The sequence below is a fragment of the Cavia porcellus genome, unplaced genomic scaffold (assembly GCF_034190915.1).
Source record: "Cavia porcellus strain 051 isolate PalLab524CR breed Dunkin Hartley unplaced genomic scaffold, mCavPor4.1 scaffold_1, whole genome shotgun sequence".
Lineage (NCBI taxonomy): Eukaryota > Metazoa > Chordata > Mammalia > Rodentia > Caviidae > Cavia > Cavia porcellus.
In genome coordinates, this window is record NW_026947484.1 from 23,177,881 (window position 1) to 23,196,886 (window position 19,006).

The window sequence follows — 19,006 nt, forward strand, 5'->3', positions numbered from 1 at the left end:
AAATCAGGAACTTTCCCGTAATATAAGGCACAAGACAAAACTTAATTTTAATGGTGTTTTTTGTTTTAATTAAGCCAATTGTAGATCTCTTTGAGGATTCATAGTGATTTTCCTTAGGTAGCTAATTAGAGATTGCTAATTTCTACCTGTGTCTGACTGAGAACAATGGAGGAGAATAAAGATAAATTAAGATTGGGAAAACCTCAGATGACAGAAAAGATTACAAATGCTTTAAAGATTAGCAGGAGGAGGGGGTCAGAGGATGCAAACATTTTACTGTTCTTGAATATTTGCGCACTAGGCTGCTATTGGTGTACTTGAAAATATGATTGATATACAAATCATTTGAGGAAAGGGTTTCTAACTTGATAATGCATTTTTTTTCTGAAAATTCATCTAAATTCATCTCACTCACTCTGTCTCTGTCTGTCTCTGTCTGTGTCTGTCTCTCTCTCTCTCTCTCTCTCTTTCTGTCTGTCTGTTTTTGTCTTCCCCCCACCTCTACCCACTCCACTGTTTCTCCTTCAGTTTGCTTAAAATATGGCCAATGAAGGGGCTGGGGATTTAGCTTAGCAGCACAAGTGCCTGCTTGGCAAGTGTGAGATTGTGAGTTTGATCCCTGGTACTCTCCCCCAAAATATTGTCAGTGAAGTTCTCCACAGTTTTTGGAAATCTTTGCATGTAGTCTTGCTGGTATTTACTCTTATAAGATAATTGTACTCTTAGGAATACCTACCTTCAAACATTTGCATGTGTGACTTTAAATATGAACCCTCTGGACATTTCTTGTGCAAAAATTTCTTTGGGTACTTTGTTGTGGGGGGCATTTTAAGAGGACAGCTGGGCTTCCACATTCCATTATGTCAGAGTGTCACACACAAAAGGCTGGAGCTTAATACTAAGCTGATGGATTTAGATCAGAATTTTACATTGGTGCCAGTAGAGTTGCCACATGTAGTTTCATCTGAGTTTGTACTTTTATTTTGTAACTAGACTAATAATTATGATGTAATGTAATATTTCCAAACATTAAAAATATTGAATAATTTTTGGTTAACTATGTAATTTTCTAGCTTCATGCCAGGATCACAGCAATTGCTCAACATTTGTGAACATCTGCACTTTGGTTAGATTTTCCAAAATGGACTACCCTAACAGCACTATTTAGAACTAGCTTAAATATCTGATACAATAGCCCATATCATTTAATAAGCCATTAAGTATCAGCTTTGTGCAGGGAATTTAGCTCAGCAGCACAAGCACTTGCCTGGCAAGTGCAAGGTCATGAACTCATTCCCCTCAACAACAAAAAAAGAAAAAAGAAAAAAGAAAAAAAAAATAAAGAATGAGCTTTATATTGGTTAGAAATAAAGCTATGATGCTGGTTTTCACATATGGAAGGGGAAAACTCTGAATCACCTGAGCAAATTTTGCAAAGACAAATTGTCTGTTCATTGGCACGCACAAGGGCCAACTCTGATCTAGCATATCAGGTCTACTAGCTGTTTCTTCAGCACTCTGAAAAAAAGAACAAATTACACACAAAACCAGGAAAAAATGCATCAAATATCTTTTGCTTTTAGTAGAATAGGATTTCTACTAATGTCTGTGTTGAATTGTTTCTACTACTAATAAATAATAGAGCTGAGACTTTACATTAAAATTATATACACTGAAACAGAACCATGTATCTCCCCCCAAAGCTCACAGATTTAAAATCATCTCACGATTTCTCCATTTTTGTAAGGAAATATCTCGTTAATCTGTTTTTGGATAGCTTTCAGGAAGTTGTATGTGCCTGTTAATACAGCCTCCTTTTTTGCCCTTTGGTTCTGCATTTCAAACCAAATGTTTATTTTCATGTACTATGATCATCTGTCCCATAATCAGAATGCACTCGATAACTACATTGTGAGACTATTGAGCATATTAAAGTACACTTTATAACTCATATTGTACATTGGCATTATACTTGTCTAAAGCTATTAATGTTCTCCTTAATCCCTCTTTTATTTTTCTTAGAAACATTGCTCTGTTCTTTTGTTAAATTTTATAGTATAACCACTTCCAACTATATAGTGAGTTTTTACCTTTACCTATGTACTTTTCTTCACTAATGCCATCCCTTCGAATTCTAGTTTAAAATTATTTCAATCAGAATAGTATTTTCCCATCAAGCAAAATCTTTTCCGTATCTTGAGTACCCTAAACGATAACCCTAAATATGGAATGCTGGCATTCTGTGATTTTTATCAACATTCTTGCTTATTTTACAAGATCAAAGTCAGAAAATGAAAATAGAGACAAATTATGGTTACAGTCTTTAGCTCTTTCTACTCTTTAACTAACAGGAATTCAAAGTTATTACAGAAATAAGTAAGCAAATTGCTCATGATGTCAGGCAAATCAGCTGAACTGGCTTGTTGTCCAGAAATGTAGATTTCACTGGGCTCCCCAGGTAGTCTCCTATGAGTATTTCAAGAATTCCCCAGTCACTCTTTAACAAGTCCTCTCGGTACTGCTTGAGCCGGTGCTTGTAAATGTTCACTGTACTTGCAGGACCCATTAACCTGCTGATTCATCTCTGATTCTGAAAAGCAAACCCAGTGGCTCCTTTTGACATTCATGTCTTTAGCCAGGTTCTCCCATCCAACAGTCTCTGGACACTGATCTTGACTCTTTTTTAACTCCCCGGATGATGTTACTTCATTTCGCCTAATTTTTTGGATTCTTTATCCCATTCTATCTGCAAGTGGTGTCACTTGCACTTTCTCACAAATAATCTGAAACAGGATGGTTCTTTCTTTTCCTTGCTTATCTAGCAGCTGGACTTGCTCATATTTATACTATGTATCATTCAAACCTCACTCAGAAGTCTCAAGATTCTCTAACTTGTTGGGGGATTTACTTCAGTTGTCCAAATTACTTAAACTTTTTCACAAAAGAAGCAAAAACATTCTTAAGCCCCAACTCTCCTATCCTCCTCCCTTGCAAAAATCACATCATGTACACTGTGTAAGGCATTTGGCGATAGCCAAACAGGGGACCAATTCACCGAGGAAAACAGGGAATTTACCTCTAAGGACTGGTCACTTAAAAATAGATAAGATGTTGAGCTATGCAGTTTATCACTGGCACACAGCCTGGAACCTAAAAGAGATAATGTTGTGGACAAGTAACACTTCATTAAAAATTGAAAATATATTACTCGCATCAGTAGTAGGCTCCTTTTGGCTGGGTACTGCTGGTGTGTTATCTCTATAGCAGTGATTTCAACGAAGCAAGTGGTTGCATTTTGCAGACCAGAGAAATTATGTGAGCTTTTGATGGTGATTTTGTCCAAATTATTTATAAGGTAATAATAGCCAGGAATTTGAAGCAATGATTTGAAAAGAGCACTTGGACTCTGAGAATAGCCATACTAGCAGTATTACCTAACACCTGATTTACAGATGCTAGTTGTCTGAATTAGGTTTTAAAGGAAGTGTTCTGTTAGTTGACATTCATTGCCAAACGTGATTTTTCTCTGTGCTTTTCTGGGCTATGTGTTTTGGGGTTTATATTTGGAGTGATCTTATCTGAAATTAGCCAGAAAGATTACTGAACAAAAAGGCTGTACTATGCACTCAGTGACAAAATAAAAACAATAGCAGTGTCTCAGGGCTGTTTTCTTAGAGATTTATTGGGCTTTATTAAATTTGGAACTAGTCAAGAATAATACAACAGCTGTTGTGAATTTCAAACAAAGGCAAAACAGCCTCTTCTCTGTTTTCCTGCTTTGTGCGGTGCCTGTAAGCTGGTAAACTCACTGGGCAAGATCTGTCTTTCTTAGGCTTATCCACTGGAAAGCAGTGTTTACATATACAATGTGATACCAGTAAGGATAATCCAAGAGATTTGTTTTGATTTACTTCTCATTTCAGAGAATTTATGAATAGCTTACAAAAAAGAAGCTACACTAACAATCTTTCAAAAACTGATATCCACAAAACCAAAGATTTTGGAGCTGCTTTCTATGGCGTTTATGCTATCATCCAAGCACCTAAATCTTCATTAAAGGATTCTAAGCATATATTTTAAAATGTAGTAGCTATATATAAACAGGTCGGTATTAATTTGAGTTAATGCCTCAGGTAAATTGGAAATGCTAATGAAACCTTCCAGTTATCTACATTAAAGCAAAGTTCAGGGTACAATATGATTTTAAAATAGTAAAAACAAAAAAATAAACAAATTTGGACCTTTCTTTAAAGGGAAATGTCTAGTAAATGTCCTCAAGGTCAAACAGAGCTCACCTCGGATTTTAGAAAAAATATTTTCTTAATTTATTAGCATACATTACTAAATAAATAGCAATTTTTTTAGGAATTAATTTGAGTTTATCCTAAATATGAGAAAAAGAGTTTAATTGTCACAACAAGCATCTACAATTCATAATAAGAGGTGAAAGGACTTCATATATAAAGTCTACAAGAAGCACTTTACCACAGAAATTAATACTCTTGACCTGCACATCAGACTCGTCGCATGTTGCCATGGTGAAGGTAATCAAGATAGCACTTTCCATTGCAGTCTCTACCTACTTAGCAATATTTAGAAGCTGCATTAAAGTCATACATTTTAGCTTATTGTGGTTCAGGTCTATGGCTATGTCACTATAACACAGAGGATCAGGCAAAGGACAGAAATCATATTCATTATTTTAACTGGAAGAATCTTCAGCCCAGGCACTGGAAATCTGCAGAGTCAGGAGGGGAATGCTAAGGCATCCAGGAGATTGTAATTATAGGAAGCAGCTCCTACTGTGAGGGTTGGAAGGGAAAGATGATGAACTTAAAATTATGAAAAGTTTGAAGCCGGAGAAGGATGGCACAGGAGAAAGGACACTAAGTGTCTACAAGGAGGGGTGTCTGGCCAGCTGGTACTGATACCAAAAATGCTCAGAGGAGAGACCCTGTGTAGCTGAAACACAGAGGTGCAAACGGGGCACCTGCCAATAGGATGGTATCTCTGAAGGTACTTAATGAAGCTGGATTGGGGAATCAGATATGGAGAAAACTGAAATAGCTGTGTTACTAGGAAAAAAAACTTGTGCTGCAAGAGTGTAGAAACATTGCTAGGTATTAATGGTAGGAGAAGGAAATAAGATAAGAATTACAAAATACGCAGATAGGAGCCAGTCTTTTTTTCCTCTAGCCTCTTGTTTTCTCTCTGGTGCCTCCTTCAAGCCAAAACCAACAGAGAGTCAACTAACAACTACAACAACAAAAATAAAGTTTATACAAGTCCCAACCCCAGCTTCCCAAAACTGAGTATGGCTAGGTGGATTTGATACTGCCAGACAATAGCTTAATAACTGATACAGTCACTGAAAGTTGATAAAAGTATTCCCCAGCTGCTTTCCCAGATTACGTGTCTTAGCCTTGTTTTTTAGCAATAGACATTACAACATGTTGGCTCAACAGTGGTTCACATGATCGTGTTTATTACTGATAAAATAGAGTAATTCAACACAACAAACTGGAAACTACACAGGAAATATAAGAACACCACTACTTTGTTCCAGGAAGTGAGTATATTCACAGTCAAATTTGTTCTTGTGGATTGAGTCAATGGGAGACTCCATTCACTTCTATTACTAAACTTTCCTACAGTCAATGGAACCACAGTTACTAAATTTTGCAGTTATTTATTGGAAATACGATCACAAATTCAGGGGAGATTCACAATCCTTGAGTATGAATCATGCTTTAAGTTCCCATGATTGCTTTTGGAGTGTGAATCTCTCTGTGTTACAAAATTTTTCAGGTATCTGCCATATCATTTCAAGGTGGGTTTCTTCTGTTAGTAGAAGTATGTCTACCAGGAATACAGAATATACTGCAGTTTCAGATAAAACAGTTTCCCAATCTGGTAGTGGCCTGCACGTGGCACTGGCTCCTAGACTGAGCTTTCTTGCTGGTGTAGCCTTGTTCTCTCTCCCTCCAGTCCACAAATGGCCTCAGATAAAATAATTTCTTTTCAAAAATCCAGAACTATTCTTTAATTTTTGGTTATATTCCTCCTTTAAGTCTGTAAAAAAATGCTCTTTCTTAAATATGATGAGACTGAATCTTGGAGTCATCTGGTCATTATTTAAATAAAAGTAAGAAATTCTATTTTCATACTTCTAAATTTCAATAGATACTTAGCACCTACAGTTCCAAAGATTGGAAACACAAAGTGCTAATATGATCCAGTTCTGGTAAGATCCTCTTTCAGGTGATGAACAGTTTTCCACTGTATTTTCACTCAGCAGAAAAATTGTAAGTTAGCTCTCTGGGAATTCTTTCAAATGAAACTATTTCATGAGGGCTCAACATTCATTATCTAATTATCTCCCAAAGCCGAGCCTTCAAATACTATCACATAGGGGGCTAGATTTAAATATGAATTGTAGGAAAATAAAACCATCAATGGATAATAGTATCAAAGAGAAATTTTGGTTGAAGAATTTTTGTTTGTTATATATCCATGTAATTCTTTTTTAAATGAATCAATTAAACTGTCTGGAAAAATCATTTTTATTACTGTCCAAAATGGCTATAAATTATATATTTGTTGTGTACAGATAGGCATGATAAACAATCTGCAGACCATCCCAAACTGTAAAACAACATGTTTTTCATTTCAGAAGTTTTCTGATTTTAGAAAATAATGCTGCTTCAGTTCATGAAATTAATGTGTTCCGTGATTCTGGGGAAGGTGGCTGCAGTTGTGTTCATTTTGTGTGCAGAGTTCTCCAAAAGAAGGAAAATTTTGTCAAATGCTTCTGTTTGATTACCAAATTGTTTGTGGACAAAAGCATGCATAAACCAAGGTATATTATAATATGATACATAAAGCCAAGTATCATTTGAATATTTACATTAACTTAGGTCAGTAAACTATGATTTGTGTTCATACATACCAAGTAAGGATTTATTATTGTACACAATCAGATAAGCTTACAAGGAAATGTTTGAGCTTCAGGGTGTGTACACTTTTAATCTGGGAATAAAGGCTTGAAAATATCTGTATTATTGATTATTGTTATGTATAAAATGTCTACATTTTTAAAAATTGGCCTTTTAATCACGTAACCTCTAACTATGGCATCAAGGAAAGCTTCATAAGCGTGTTTTAGTTGAAAAACTTAAATATGTTTGCATGTGAAAGGAGAAAAGTTAGCTGAGAATCAAAGATATAAAAACTATAAAAGTAGTAGATTTTATGAGAATATGAAAATCAACAGAAAAGCAATCCTTTTTTTTTTTTTTTCTTTTAACCTTCTAGATGCCAGGATTTTGTCAGATTGGACAACATGGAGAAAAATGAAATCCAATACTGACATTCAGAGTCATTAAACATGATGAAAGAAATGCAATGAGGGAATCATAATTTCAAGATAAAAGTTTGTAGAAGTATACTAAGGAAGAAGAGATTAAATATTTCATTTATAAGATGATGCTTGAAAAGTAGTTTGTCCTTCAATTTGGGTGGTAGAATTTAACAGGGGAGATTGCTTGTATACAGAGGAAGAGTTAGAGCTAATGCCTAGGGTTGTGAGGCAATATGTTATAAGAAATAACATCAACAGCACAGCTGGAATGATTTTAATCAGTATCTAAGCAAGAAACATTTGAATGGCTACAAGGTGTTATGTTGTGTGCTTCTTTGTGCTGTGGTGGCCATTAAGCACTTGCTGCTATAGAGCATTTGGATTTGTGTTATTAAATACTTTATTTTAATGTTTAAAAAAATCATTTATTTAAAATAACTGTGAAAACACATTATTTCTTAGTAAATAAGATTTTTTTACCAAAATGGTATTTTTTTAAACCGCTAGAAGTTCATCCTGAGATTACTTCTACCGTTCTGGTAACCCATTTTCAAACAAATGAGAGAGGTCTGACCAATGGTCCTTTCTGACATTCCCACTAAGGCTCACCCCTGCAACTTTCTAAAAGAACTGCACTTATGCTAAGGATATGCCAAGGGATGTAATTTCATTGATTGTTTGCTCATTCTCCTGGGCCAACATCTGGTGTGTTATGGTGTACAAAATGTCAGAACCATCAAGATTCTTCAGATTATACTCCAAAACTCTTTGGGGAATTAGAATAAAGTTAGACTTCACTTGAAATAAATCTTTCTTAACTTTCACCCTCAATAAATTGCTTTCCATATTACCTTATAGATTTCTCTTGAAAAATAAGCTTCTCTTCCTCAATAAGCTTCTTGTATCCAAATTGTATTTTAATTTTTATTTCCAAAGAATCAAACCAAAGAAAATATATTAAACTCAGTATGTCTCAGGGAGATCAAATAGAGATGTTAAATAAAGAGCTGGGTTTTAAGATCTTTAAAAAAATGATGTTTGGTAGCAAGAAGTGAGAAGGAGCTTACAAAGGAAATTGACCAGTGAAAACGTGGAGAGCCCAAACCAGAGGATGATAGAGTAAGGAAATTTAAAAGGTAGTTATGGTCAGCAAATGGGTAATCAGAAGGCTCAAGAAGAGATCTGTAGATAACAAAGAATAGGAAGGCACCCCTGGATCAGGAAGCACGCAGGTTATCCATAGCACTTACGAAGACAGCTTGGCTGACCTGTTATGATGGGCATCATAAGATAGTGGGAAGTAAGATGAGAAGGGCTGTGCCAGACAATATAATATGTGAGGAAAATCCTTGGAGATGCTTCACTATTTCAATGGAACAGAGAAATGGAGATATAAAGCTAGTTGATGGTGCAAGGTCAAAAACTGAAAGAAAAGAAAAAGGTTATAACCAAAAGATTTAAATTGGAAAGAAGGAGGAAGGGGGAGGAGGAGAAGAAAGAGAAGAATGAGAAGAAGAAGAAGAAGGAGGAGGAGGAGGAGGAGGAGGAGGAGGAGGAGAAGGAGGAGGAGGAGAAGGAGGAGGAGAAGAAGAAGAAACAAGAAAAAAGAAAGAGAAGAAGAAAATAGAAGATATGGGATCCAGAACACAAGCCCTTATGGAAACAAAAACTAAGTGAGGAAAAAAAAAGCCCTGGATGAGAGTATTTCTCAAGTAAAAGTATAAAAGTATGCGCTGGGGCGTGTAAAGATGAGACAGGTTTTTTGGATCATCTCAGTGATCTGTGACATGAAATTAGTAGCTGAAAGTGGTATACAAAGGAGAATAAAGAGATAACATTTCAAGGATCAGGAAGGTGACTCTACTGTCAAACTTCAGTAGAACCACCCAACAGTATGCAATGTGAATTTGAGATTTAAGTTAATATATTTACCCAGTAAAGACAGTTTATTTAGTTTTGTCTTGCTATGACTGACCAAGAATAGGCATTTTTCAAATAAGTTCAAAGAAACTTAACAAATGGAAGGCAACAAAATAAGAAAAGAAGACAAAAGAAAGATATAAATGTCAATGAATAGATGTAAATTCAGAAAAAATAAATGTAAATAGAATAGTTAGTGACCAGAGGTCACCAAAAGAAGCTTGAGCAAAGTTCTAAGGAAAGTTGTAGTCTCCACATTTGATGGGGGCTGGAAGTCTCCGGAGGTTAACAAAAAGACTGGAGGGTGGGGATTGGCCAGAGTGGGAGAAATCAATGGCAAACAGAAACTTTTTTTTTTTTTTTTGGTCTTTTTCATTTTTATTGGTACCGGGGATCAAACTCACGACTGCCTGCTTGCAAGGCAGGCGCTTATGCTGCTGAGCTAAATCCCCAGCCCCACAAACAGAAACATTTGAAGACAAGTTGCAGCCCCAAGGACCATTGTAAACTATCTCATTTCCCATCACCCTTAACTCTGTCCGTGACCCAGATGGCCTGCAGAGAAAGTGGAGGTAAAACTGCACATACTCCTGGATCAGAATTCACACACTGAAGGAGCAAACACAGCTGCTTCATGGCAAGGAGGTGGGCAGCCACTTGGACGGCTGTGCTCTTGGAGCCCTTCATCAAGCTGGAGCACAGGATTCTGTAATTTTTAAAATAAAATTTAATATAGAAAAGAACATGTGGTCTTGGTTGCTGCCACTGAACTCTTACCATAGCATGAGCATAGCTGAAGACAACATCTAACCCAGTGTGGCTGTGTTACAACCCAGCTCTAGCTACAAAAACAGGCAGTATGCTAGATCTGGCCTGTGGGTCACAATTTACTAACTATAATTTCAACCATTGTGAGTACTACTTCATATTCCTAGTCCAAATCCTGGATAAAATTTTCTCACAGTTCACTCTAAACTTGAAACATACTATGGAGAAAATTCTAGAAAATAATTTCACACAGATATGTTCATGCAGTAGGAAATCAACAAATCATGTCCCCAAAGTTGTTGCAGTTATCATAACTTACTTGTATAATCAAAAACAGCAACAACATCAGCAAATCCTAAACATTATTTAAAAATAGAGCTGTAACATGTAGAAATGCCTATCCAGGATGTTGACTGGAAGGGTTTGGTAAATACTCTGAGTGACCTGAGTCTAGCAGACCTGAGGAACTTTCTTAAGGAATATCACAAGGATAATGAACTTCTGGACAAATCAATGCTTACTTACTAGAATAATTAATTCAAATTATAATCCTTAATTCAAATAATATTTTAGAGATTCTCTCATATAATGTGTAGTTCAGTGTTTTTAAAAACTAACTGTTTAGTAGTACAACTCTTCAGATGAAATCTTAATCAGAAGTGGGAATAAATAAAACATAAAGAGCAGTTTCTACTTGCAAGTATAAAGAAAGAAAGGAGATAAAATGTGAATCACCACCAGTTGAAACAGTACCAGAGAGGGAGGAGTATTTGCATTACAAAGGTGGCTGTTCACTGCAGACCTTAGCATTTCTCTTTTTTTCATATAGTTTAAGTGTAGTGCGTTAAGGAACCCTTACAGGTTTCATAGCACTGCTCTCAGCCTATCACATGTGCTGACACCCTTTCTACAGTTAAGAGAAAACAGGTAGGAGACATATAATGTGGATTCAGGGGCAAAAGTATTTGAAGACTACAGAAGAAAGATGTCGTAATTTCTTATATCCACAGACTCACAGAACACCTTAATTATTATCATGGAATTCCACATACCATTGTCACTGACCCAGTAACACATTTTTCAGCCAAAGAAGTGAGACAGTGAGTTCATGCTCATGGAATTCACCGGTCTTACCATGTTCCTAACTATTTAGAAGTGGCTGGATTGATAGAAAGGTGGAATGGTCTTTTAAAGACATAGTTAAGATGCCAACTAGGCGACAATAGCTTACATGGCTGGGTTAAGGTACTTCAAAAGGCTGTATGTGCTTTGAATCAGTGTCCACTCTATGGCACTGTGTCTCCCTTAGCCAGGATTCATGGGCCCAGGAATCAAGGGGTAGAAGTAGGAATGGCATCACTCACCATTACCCCTAGTGATCCACTAGCAAAAAGTTTGCCTCCTGCCCCATGACTTTATGTTTTACTAGCTTAGAAGACTTGGTTCCAGAGCTCCAGAGGAAGGCTTGTCCCTGGAAGCACAACAATGATACCATTGAATCGGAAGCTAAGTCTTCACTCTGGCCACTTTGGTTTCCTCATGACTTTGAGAAAAACAGCTACAAAGAGAGACACAGTGTTGTAAGATGTGATTGACCCAGACTGTCAAGAAGAAGTTGGAGTACTACTCTATATTAGAGGAAAGGAAAAATATGCATGGAGTGAGGCGATTCCTTAAGGCGCCTCTTACTATTGACATGCTCTGTTATTAAAGTCAAAGGGAAATTATAACTTAACACTGGCAGAATGACAAAAGGGGATGAAGGTATGCGTCACTCCACCAAGGAAAGAACCAAGACCTGCTGAGGTGCTTACTGAAGGCCAAGGAAATATAGAATGGGTGGGAGAAGGTAGTTCTAAATACCAGCTATGACTCCATGATCAGCTACAGAAAAGAGGATCATAATTGTACTACTTCCCCCCTAATATGGTTCTAATGTACTGTAAGGTTGGTAAACTTAATATTGGCTCTTAAGGATTGTTAAGCTGTGTCATAATATTCAAGTTGTGAAATGATAAGAACAAGCATCACCCAAAGATTTACCTTCTGTTCTGGTAAGTGAATTAATACACTGCCATTTGTATTCAGGGCAGTTACAACTGTTAGACATAACTATAAGCATGTCTTTGTATCAGGTGCCTGATTTAAAGAAATGTGCCTGGTTGCTAAGCTGACAAGGGATGGATTGCAATGGTTGATACATTGTGTCAACTTGAAAAGTCTAGAAGTTTAAGTAAGTAACTCAGCAATTCTACATCCCTGGGTTTATAGGACATGCCCTTACCACTCTAGAATGTTGCTCACTGTCTTACCTGGAGAAGTTTAGAAGTTTAACATAGTGATTCATGAGGGGGTCAGGGTCCTTATTTTGTAAACATCCTCCACCTGTGTAAAAGGAAGGCATGAAGATTGTGTGGGTATAAAGGACCCCATTTCCCCAGGGTGTGTAACCCACATCCAATGGAAATGAGGAAGTACTGGTTTCCGGTTCTTCACAGGAGCTCTAGTCCTTCTCCTTTGGCTTGGATGTCATCCCCTGATTTCCGGTGTAGACTGTTCATCTTGCATCTGGAATGCTTCAGCCTTCCACTGTCACCTCCTCAGGGTTTTGGCTTAGAATCTTCAGTGTTCCCTCACAGACCCATTGATCTTCTGATAGGGGCTTGCACAGAACACTAAAGTGAGCTGCAGACCTTGGACACTTAACCCCCAGCATGCAGACATCCTTTGTACACTTCTCCAACTCTATGGCTAACCATCATAAGCCCATCTTGTAATTTCTTACACGTTTGTATATCTTGTGTTACATCTGTTTCTCTAGTAAAGCCTGACTGGTACAATCACCTTTTGTTCTGATGCTGCATGTGGTCTTGACATCCTAGCAGAACAATAAAATCATCTTCCTGTATTTAGATTTTCACTAAATACCTTGCAAAAGAGTGTCTATTATAATGAAACCTTTGTACACCAATATTCCCTGTAATACCCTGGCACAGAGGTACATTAACAACATTGTTGAAGTAGTGCCTTCCTTTTTTTTAATTTTCCAGATATTGATACAGAATGCATGCAAATCTTCTGAAATGGCACTAAAGACCTGAAAATTCTATTTTCACATCTTTTAAACACCTAGTAGATCTGCAAAACAATTTGTTTAATTGACAGAACAAAGCTATTTTATTGCCTGCGGGTAGCATTCCATGATCAAGGCTTCAAGAGGACTTTTTTTTTCTCCCTAATGCTAATGAGGAAACTTGGCACTGAGCCTTTGGTCATTGCTTCTCAACATGGGTACCCTTGTAGAAAGTGTGCCTGCCACAGCTTGCCTCAGACCAAAACAGTGTCAAGATGCAGAGAAAAGAAATGAGTTTAGGAAAGAAACAATTGGACTCCATTAGCATCAGATCCTCTAGTGTGCAGAGTGGAGTCAGATGGAAGGGCACACAGGCCTTTGCCCAGGCAGAAAGCCCGTTCTTTTCACTCTGATAACACATTGGTTCATGAAGATGAGATATCCTAACACTCTAACCTCCATCTATGCCCAAGCATGTAAAATGCTTCTTTGTTAACTCTCTCTCTCTCCCCCGTCTCTCTTTCTCTCTCTTTGTCTCTCTCTCTTTCTCTCTCTCTGTGTATGTGTGTCCTTTGTTCTTAAGAGCAGAAATCCTCAGAAATCAAGGCACCAATATAACCATATTACCAAGGTGACACTTACACAGCTGTCTGTATGCTGAGCTGGAAGCAGAGATGCCAGCTGAAATCCACATGTGCAAGTCTGACTTCAGGAGGATTCCCTGCTCTGGGATTCTTCAGCACGTAGACAAAAACAGCTCTTTGTTTCATAACTTTTGCTGCTATTTGAAGATCTTAATCTATGATTTAATTGTACTTTATTAGCTTACAATCAGCTTCAAAGCCTTTCTTAAAAAATGAAAAACAGATATAAGTGGCATCAAGAATGGTTATGTTACCACAGAAAAAATATGACAAAACAGAGAGCTAATATTTCCCTTCAAGAAAATCCAGTTTTTGAAGGGAAGCTATACAATATTTTTAAAATAAATTATTGATGCAATGAATGTAAGACTAAAATTATATTGAATCTGGCAATCATTAATTGGGTAAAACTAATATGTGCTTATAAAAATTGGAATAATATATACTTCTTCAGGGTGTCAAAGGTCTGCAAGAAATAGTTAAATAATTTCAGGAACAGATATTAACTTTTAAAAATAATATTTTTGAAGTGTTTTAACGGTTAGAAAATTGCTACTTGTCAGATCAGAATAAGTAGGGAAATCAAAAATATGCATATGACCCAAAACCATTATAATACCTCACTATGGAACTCTTCCACCATATATAATTAAATTACATTAGGCTTTTATTGAAGCACACTATGTATCCAGCATTGAGCTAGATGCTTGAAATAGAAATACAAATGACATTTATTTATTGCCTTTAAAGTGGATCTCAAAATTTACTGGAGGCAATAGAAAGTATTAAAGACTGAGTATAGTGTTGAAACTGCTGTTTGGTTAGGCTCAGCTGGTAAAGGATGTCTAGAGAAAGCCATCTGCCTTATTGTGGCATTTCTGTACTTAGTGTTGAAAACACCATGTTATAAGTTATACTCAAGTAATGCGAAACAAGTACTTAGTAATACAGTGAACTTCTGGGTTAGAATTCACAAAGTTAGGACACCAAAATAAAACCTTACTTACTGAGCAGTTTTTTGCTCAGTTTAAGAGGCGGGGAGGAAAAAGAAAGTTGGAACTGCATGTCCCATTGAGTGATGTAAGTACTTCATCTCTTTAAAAAAATGACAACCAATAGTGGACATTGTACACGAATATATAACATAAATTGAAGAATATAGGGTACACGAAGGATTATAATAATGCTACTGTAATAAAATAATCATTGATCTAACAGGTTTCACTAACATGGGAAATATATTTTCTAACTATTGTCTAGAATTTACAATAGTAGAGCTCTTTGTCTTTTTCAGAGGTTTTATTGTTTTCCTAAACTCATACATGTTTTATTTCCACTCCCCAGTAAAGCAAACTATAAAGGCTAAATTCATAGCGATACATTCTGATTAATATGTCAATCCCTCTTAACATAGAGTTTAAAGCACTGCATAACATATTCTAAAGTTAGTAGAAATTCAACAAAAAGTTCATGTAATATGTTTTTATTCAAAGTTTCTTTTTTAAAGAAAGCAATTATGATACTAGAGAGAAAAAGTCTTAGAGATAACAATAGTGAAACGGAAGAGACAAATCACAGTGACACTTTGAAGAAGCAAAATTAGCATAGAGAGAAGGAGCCTGTTACTCCAAAATTTGGGAGAAACAGAATATCCACTAATATTAGGAAAGCTGAGGCAGAAAACACAGAAATCAAGTCATCTACATCTCTTATGTTGGGTCTTACCAACCTCTCTTTCTTGGTAACTTGCAGCTGGAATCCACATCTCAGGGGCACTGATGAACACTGAAAGTGAAAGGCAGGCCACAAGCTAGTTTTAGGTCTCGACTCTTTCCCTCACCAGTGCTCTGCAACGTAGGATACGTAGGATGGATACGTAGGATGGATACGTAGGATGGATACGTAGGATGCAGTTGTCCTCAGTCCTCGTGCCAGTATATCACACCATCTTAGCAGTCGTGGCACTTGCCTGCCCAAAACTCTTTGGACGTCTGCAATACTGAGCTCCAGTACTGGTTCCATGGTTCCAGCACTGACTAGGTAGCCCTTCCCTGGGTACCATGCTCTTTGTGTAAAGCCAAGTAGCATAGCACTGGAGCTTTCCTCATCTCTGTTCTCTTTTGTTACTTCAGATTTAAGAATACTAACTGCATTTTGGGGGGTACCAGGAATAAAATCATGACCTTGCCCTTGACGGGCAGGTGCTAATCCACTGAACTTTATCATTGGAGTACTAACTGCATCTTGTAGCAATCGTAGCAATCTCTAGGTTGTATCAATTTCCACTTTTCATTGTTCTAAGTCTTCAACATATTCTTTGTCACCTAAATTAAGTCATGTCTGCTTTAAAAAAGAACTTCTCTTTTCTTGACTAAACTCAAAGTTATTCAGTATTTGTTACTACAATGAACCAAGAAATAGATTCACCAGGATTGGATTCTGGGAGTGGGTTACTGAGCTTTGGAAGCTGAAATGAGGAAACAGTAGAAAATGGATACCACTAATTTACAGCGTACACTGGAATCATGATTTATTAAATTATCAACTACAGCTACTTTAGATAAACTGCCTGTGGAGGACACTAATCTGGAAGAATAATTGGATGTTGTACTTAACTGTTATGCGGGGATGGAAATTTAGATTACCGAGGAGAAAGATGTTATTCTGGAGAATTCACTAAAGTAAAAACCTCAGAGTTTAAACTTCCAACGCAGAATATAGTAAAAAAAAAAAAAAAAAAAAAAAGCTGTTCATAGTAAGCTTAACAAGAAGCTTTTATGTATTTACTTATGTTCAATGCGGGGCAAATGTGGCTGAAAATCAGATCTTATGTCTACCTGTGCTGAATGCTGCACTGCACACAAGTTGAATATGAGCTATCAGAGCTTCTTTGGTCAATTAAAAGCTGTACTTTACATTTCTTAGCTATGGAAACTTTCCATTGATTGAAGATTCAGTTACAACCTCACCCAAGGCAGTTATCTTGGGAAAAGATAAGTATTTTTTTCTTAAAATAACTTTTTAATTTTAAAGAGTATAAAACCAAAAAAATTAAAACAATAAAATCAATCAAAATAAATCAGTGTAAATGATACAGCACATCAAAACCTTATGAAATCAATAGTTATCATAATACCTTTTGTTGTCTTCAAAATGACTACTGTACCTTCAGACACTGTAAAAATCGAATAGAACAAAATAGAATAAACACAATAAAAACAAAACAATGAAAGCAACGAAGTACTTTAAATCGTCAATAGTAAATCTGAAGTGACTACCATAATATGTCTTGCTATCTTTTAAATAGCTGCTCCTGCCATCAGATTTAACATAAGCAAAACGAAACAAGAGAATAAAACCCAACCCAAGAAAACACTGGAAGTGATATGGTTTCCAGGCGAGAATCACTTCCCAGTGAGCCAGATTCTCTCCCTCCACAGTCCACAAACAGTGCTGACTTACAGAGAGGCCTGGGTGTGGCTATCCCCACTCTTGCAGTGGCTGGCAACATGGCGCTGGTTTCCAGATGGGGATCACCTCCCGGTGAAGCCTGGTTCTCTGCCACTGAGTCCGTGAATGGTGCTAACTCATGGAGAGAGGCTTGAGCCTGACTGTCCCCACTCTAGCAGCGGCCTGCACATGGTACTGGTTTCCAGGTGGAGAAAACAAACTTTTTACACACCGGTCACTTCTGTATCTATTACTAGAAACTGATTACATATTTTCCAGTGGAAGCAAGAACACAATATGACTCTGGAAGAGATATCTTACACAATAAAATATTTGCAAGAGTTTTTTAACTTATATCACCAGATACCTGGAGACTGAAAAGAAATGCATTCTAAAGGTTTTAAGCCAAGGAGAATGGAACACAATAGTCTTATCAAGCCATTTTTTTTTTTTTTTTACTCTGATACACTTACCTCAGGGGCTGGAAATATTCTGTTAAGTTAAGCAATTTGAAATGGCTCTTTTGTTTGGCTTTGTGGGTTAACTAAACTAGGACTCAAGAATGATCCATAATAAAAGGTAGATAGTTAATCCTGAGAAGACACAATTTCTCTAATATGATCAGAAGAGTGAATTCCAAATCTTAGGCAAGTGGAAATTTTTTAGTGAATTTTCTATATGTGACCAATTCTACAACACTATTTCTCAAGAGGATCTGGGAGCTCTACAAATCAAATAAGTCACTGATATCCTAGCCAAAGCGAGAAATTATGATGCTAGATTATATATGAAAGTGTGAACTGAATTTGCTTAACAATGTGCTCAGATACCCGTGGTTATTTTCTCAGTTCCAGATTAAATAATTGAAATGGACAGGTAGAATTCCCGCACTGCTTGACCCATGGAGAAACAATACAGAAAGTAAAACAAATCAGCATCATATTCTTAGGGGAGTTTCCAAGATTCTTATCATCATTAAAATTTGAAAAATGCATAATTGATAATTCCTACCAATTCCCAATATTCTCAGCTGTGCAAAAGGCAAATGGATATTGAAGAAAAACTGTAGATGATAATAAGTGTAACTATATAGTGATTCCCTTTATAGCTGCTCTGTCTTGCATGTGGGAGAGAGATGTGAGATGTGTTCTAGATGTGAGCAAATCACTGCAGAAACTGATTATTCCACTTTTCTCTGTATTGACTGTAAGGAACTACCAGAAGCAGTTTCCTTCTACCACACTGTATCAGTATATACATACTTTCATTGTAGGGTGAACTATGTCAACCTAACTCATTTTTGTCATTTTGTCAGTCCTAGGCTTTAAGGAACCAAGTTATCCTTATTTTCCACATATAAAATGTTGGTGAACTAAATAACTGTCTTGCTTCTTAAATGATATCATTGACATATTACATTTGTTGGAGCAGTTGAAATGGCATTTGATAACCTAGTCTTCAAAGGCTTCATAGAGTGGAAAAACATTGAAGAAGTAATTTGATAACTTTCCCTATTTCATCCAAGAAAATTAAACTAATTTTGGAATCCTTTTACAAAACATTTTAATTATACTTCTTTACAAAATTACAATAGCATTCTTGCATATCTTTATTTTTCTACCACTATCTGGGGCTGGGAGATGCATTGAAGTCTTCTATCACATGTATTTTCATATATTATATGAGGATGGGTATTTGGTTCATGGATACTGTTTTCATTTTTCAATATTAAAGGTGTTATTCACTATTGACCAGAATTCTGACTTAATTATAACTCTGCTTTTCTGTTTT